Below are 5,435 nucleotides of genomic sequence, written 5' to 3'. Positions count from 1 at the left end.
TTAGGCAGATTACCTTGAAAAACATTGCTGCCGTATTTCTGATATAGTTTTTTTGCAAATTTCTCAGTTTTTAATAACAATTAATTTATTTTACTCTTTTTTCTGTACAGCGCCAGACAACACCTCCAGACAAATGATGCCAATTTTGAATCACCCTGTATATAAAATTAAGTGGGAAAAACCAAAAATTGTAATTAGTATTTTAACACCTGATAGCTAGACACTTATTAAAAACCACCCGGTATATTTGCAAAAATGTTTCGTTTTGGGGATGCGAGAGCAAGTAGTTCCTTTCATAACTGAAAGTTTCGGACGTGAAAACCAAAACTGAAATAACAACATAGTGGAATAATAAGTAGAAAATAAAAAGTATAATATAAATACAAGTACCGGGTTATCCATTTTATGTTTGGGGAAGTAAAGTAAAAAAAACACACAAAATATTCAGATGGGGACGAAAATTCAATATAAAGATTAAACAAGATGCAATAATGCACACCATTATATGTGAAAAAAATATAATTCAAATGTCCCCCACGGGACCTCCTACAGGCCTTAATCCTTTTGAGGTAATTTTGAATTACTTTTCTGTACATTACCGGTAATATCTCGGTCATGACTTCAGGATATTGGCTTTCAGTTGCTCAAGAGTTTGAGGATTGTTGGCGTCAACACGACCTTTCGCATAGCCCCACAAAAAGAAATCTAATGTTAACTCGCAGGATCTTGCGGGCCAATTGGCATCACTCTATCTCGAAATTACGCGTCATGAAAATTTCTCTTTAGGTTAGAGCAAAAGAGCTCTAACCGCCAGTGATGTGTGACTCGTTGTCCCATCCTGATGGAACCACATGTCTTCCAGATCATAATCTTCAATTCCTCTCCAAAAATAATCGGTTAACATGCGTTCATAGCGCTCAGAATTGACTGTTTATGGCTCTTCCTTGATCGTTTTCAAAAAACTACGGGCCAATAACACTACCGGACCATAATGCACACCATACGGTCGTCACTGTCACTTTTTCAGGTTGCAAACGCCTTTCTGCAATCACCTGAGGATTTTGAGAGCCCCATTAACGGCTGTTCTGTTTATTCACGTGACCACCTAGCGAAAAATAAGATCAACAAATCATCATCAACGGCTCATTTTTCAATAACCCAATTTGAGTATGTTCTGCGTTACCCATGGTCTTGAGGCTTAAGTTCTTAAGTCAGTTGGACTTTGTACGGATCGAGCTTCAAATCCAACGGCAAAATTCGCCGCAATGAGCCGTAAGTCAAGCCCAAATGTTGAGCACGTCGGGGAATCGACGAATTCGGGTCTTCCTCCTCACTTTAAGCAACAACAGCGATATTTTCAGCTGAACAAATGTTGCGATGTTGCACAGGCCTTACAATATCAGTAACCAAGAGTCCTTTCAAATTTTTCCACTGAGTTCAAAATTGTTTGCTCTGTGGGTCGATCATGTCGACCTGAATCTGTTCGTAAAGCCCTGAACGTTGATACAGCAGAATCACCATTTTCATAGTAACATTTATTAATTTTTTCGCGTTCTTCGACAGTTAAACGATCGATATTCCAAAATGGCAACCCTTCAACTAAAACAAAAGCGCTTCGGATGACGTTTGCCTTTGACAGATATCAAATAGCAAGCTTTTACTTTCCCAACCTCAAATTGGATAACCCGTTATAACAGCGAAACATCGCAGTTTGTAAAATTAATAACGTCATGAAAACACTAGTGTTCATTTCAATCAATAGTGCAATTCAATCAATCTAATTAGAAAAGCGTGACTGAAAAAGACTCAATTATTGAGGAAGTAAAAAAAAACAAAATTTGAACTATTGGAAAATGAAAACTGATAGTTTCTGCAAATCCAAAACAGCATAAATTTGAGATAGGAAAAAGCAAGTGTCAGCTAACGGTGCCATGTCATAAATTGCAGAAATTGCTCTTTACCCTCTTGTAAATTCCAGAATGGGCCCCGAGATAATTGCGAAACTATAGCAGCGACATGTGGGGACATTTGTAAGAGCAAGATACGACCGTGCCAGGTAGGCGGCCGCAACTCGTACTATTGCGTCGGCCCCGCTAATGGTTCGCTTTAATTAAATAAAACCTCTTTTTATATTTCCTTTGCCTTTGGGGAGTGGGAAGGTCAATGAGCTCTCAATCAAGAACTTACCATACCTCAAAAGTTTTGCTCAGTTTTGCACTCAGAACTAGCATGTTTCAGAAACTGTGATAAAATCGAGAGGTTAGTGTCACTAATCTCTTGTCTGTTTATGTATTTGCTTGGTTTGAAGTATTGTTCTCTGTGTTAAATGCGTGTATATAGTTTTAAATCATTGCCTTTTTACAAATCACTATAGGAAAATTTTAATGATTAAAATCAATTACTTACATAGGTAAATATTGAAATACCATCTTATGCTGAAGATAATAGAAAGGCAAACGCTCAAGCCAAGCATTAATAATATCGGGCAAATCATATAAAAAACAGGAAAACAAATTTCCACGAAAAAGTAAACATACGGAAAAACAACAAAATGCCGATTCAGTTGTTCGCCTTGCCTTATCAAATAATATCCGAGCTTAAAAGCTTATAACCGCCGACATCGAATATTTTTTCATTTTCATAGAGAAAGGTTAGAGTAGAAATATAGACAGGAGCAAAAAACTGTGAACCAAGTTTAACTTTAACTACTTATTAAAAGAATTTTTTTTTACAAAAAATCAGATTGCAGTACCGTACTAAATAAAACAATAAACTGCTGTTTTCACAAATATTCAAATTCTAACTCATATGAACGCTACGAAAAATGTGTTTCTAAATGATATTCAAAAATTTACAAAATGTTTTGATTAATTCATAGAACTTGTGACTATATGAATCGACGTTAAAAGAAAGGAATGGAATATTTTTACAAGAAAAAACATAATACTGATAATAAGTCAGTATTACCACAAGCCGCACATAAACTGTTGCCTAGTTTCAATTTAAGAACATATATATTTCTGAATATTAAAAGAAAAATTTTCATGGACAACACCGGATTTAACACACAGATTTAAAGCATTTACAGGCACATTTACAAATTGATTAATACCTAAAACACCAAAAGAATAAATCGAGTCAACTATTTTACTTATGTTTTAAACCTTCTAGGTATTGAGCCTCGTTAATGGGGTGGTGATATTTGTTTTCGGGGCGGTTTTCTGAAAAAACCTAAAAAGCATCAGCTGCATGCGACGAAAGCATTAAAAAGAAGAGTCGCACGAAAGCACATAAAAGTACGTCGAGGTCACGTATTACACTTCCACCGGACGGTGCACATTCTGCAACTACGTTTTAGACGTGATTTACGAATGTCTACATTTTTTGACTAATTTATAATTAATAACCACATATGGAAAACTTATTATAAGCTGAAGTCTTGGGCTTGAAACAAGAAACTGCACCGATGTGGATATTTCTATCTATAATTAGTTAGGCAAGTGGCGCAGTGGACCCATCTCATTAGCAAATAGGTTTTGCCATCACGGAAGTGTATTAATTTCCTTATCGGAATTAAGTGTATTACAGAAAACACAGCGGATGCCGTTGGCCCGCTGGTGGCTCTTAGGCAAATCAAACAACGACGCCTTGCAAGGAGCGCGATTAATAAATTAAAAGTGAACGGGTGGTGGACCGCACCTCAGAAAGCCTTACTTGCAAATATTTTCCTTCAGAAACTTTGGAAACAATATCAATATGTGGAAAATTTTTTAAGTATAGTTACTAGCATATAATAAAAACTATTAAATTCGAAAGAAAGTTTCAAGATGAGCCACCCGAAAAAATTGAAGAAAAAATCTGAAAAAATTGTTTGAAACGCGAGATCCCACGGAATGGCCTGCTGCATCGTAAGACGTGTCTGGTCTTGTTTGCTTTTTTATTTTTTTTTATTTTACCATAAAATGAAAATATGTCTTAGTTAATATTTATAAAATGTACCTATTAGTAAGGGCCATTTCCAGAGCATTGTATAAAAGTAAATAAAGGTAATATCCAGCCTTCAACAATATTTTGAAAAGAGTTAACATTCCATTGAAATTTAATTTCGTTTGAAAACAAAACCTAAAAAACAGTTTCTTAGGAATAAAGATACCAAAAACATTGTTGCAAGCTTTTCTTTAAATTGCCTCAAAAAATGAAGCAAACCTTTCCATATACTTTCGCTGAGAAACTCTGTATATTTAACAACGAATTAAAATTGTTATGATTGTGTTGACAGGATTCCCAGCAATTAACTTAAAATGGTGTAGTTTCATGGCTCAATTACAAAAATTGGTTTAACTCCATGAACTTCTCGTGTCCCGTCTTTTCCGCTTGTTCTAATAAAAATAACAAAGCATGTTTTTTGAGCTCGAGAAAAACCTCTAAGTCTGTAGAGTTGTAAGTTGTGGGCTTAATCGCTTATATGAATAAACGTATTTTTATAAAAAAAACTAATATTTTTCCTTTTCCTCCTGCTAGTTTGAGTCCTTAGAATTACAGGTTACAATCAGCCATATATTCGTGCCATCTCTTGCGATACTCTTGCGCAATTCTAGTTCTGAACGCATATTTTTCTAGTAGAAACTAAAACCTCATTATGGAAAAAAGAAAAATCCGTCGTATTTTCTGTTCCGAACAATAAACTGGAAAACGGCGAATTTTCAATTTTTACCAGGTCAGTGATTTTTGGTAAAGAATATTTGTAATAGAACGCCGTCAATTTATCAACTATTTCAAAATTGTTGAGCGTTTGTTACTATCGTATATTTTTCAATTCAATGTATTAATTTAGTATAAAATATATTTTCATAATATCACGATTCAGTGATCGAAAATTAAATAACGTGATGCAATTTAAACCTGCAACTAGTGATGAGCTAGACTGGTCTTGGTCTTGGTCTTGCAAAAAATGTAAGACTGGTCGAGGGGGGTATCGAAAAGGTCCTTACGACCCATGTGATATTTCGAGCCTTGTAGAAGTTATGACAGTTTCCAAATTCAGGCCGCTAAAAAAGGGCGAATCTCTAGTCCAATCCTGATTTTTTTTACACCAAAATAAAGCTCGTATTATTGACTTTGAAAACGGTCCTATGGAAAATTGCGCTATTTCCAGCTGTTTCAAATGTGAATCCAATCAGACCAAATCGCTAAAACTGCAGGGCCCCATTCAGGGGCGAAGCCCTGCTCCGATTTTAACGCCCAAAGTTAAGTGTCGATTCCCAGTGGAACCCCAGCTGTGTGCCAAGTTTCAGGTCAATATCTTCAAAAATGAGCTCTAAATCCTCCCTACAACTTTTGGTAAGTCGAAATATGGCTCCCAACTTCGGCGGCTATAAGTAAAAGCTATATGCTTTCAGCAAGCTTTTACTAACACGCTGAACTTTCATTGAACA

The 5,435-nt window shown here is 35.6% G+C and overlaps 1 long non-coding RNA gene across 1 annotated transcript; it reads left to right on the top strand.

The window, feature by feature from the left end:
- The first annotated feature begins 1,700 nt into the window (after window positions 1-1,700).
- On the top strand, window positions 1,701-2,132 carry LOC125505907. Its single transcript, XR_007282547.1, has 2 exons — window positions 1,701-1,926; window positions 1,979-2,132. It is a non-coding gene; the product is annotated as an uncharacterized LOC125505907 (long non-coding RNA).
- The last annotated feature ends 3,303 nt before the right edge of the window (window positions 2,133-5,435 follow it).

The sequence above is a fragment of the Dendroctonus ponderosae genome, unplaced genomic scaffold (assembly GCF_020466585.1).
Source record: "Dendroctonus ponderosae isolate FM_Combo_2020 unplaced genomic scaffold, Dpon_F_20191213v2 Dpon_F_20191213_1, whole genome shotgun sequence".
NCBI classification, from domain to species: Eukaryota; Metazoa; Arthropoda; class Insecta; order Coleoptera; family Curculionidae; genus Dendroctonus; species Dendroctonus ponderosae.
This window is presented reverse-complemented; position numbering and strand designations above follow the sequence as displayed.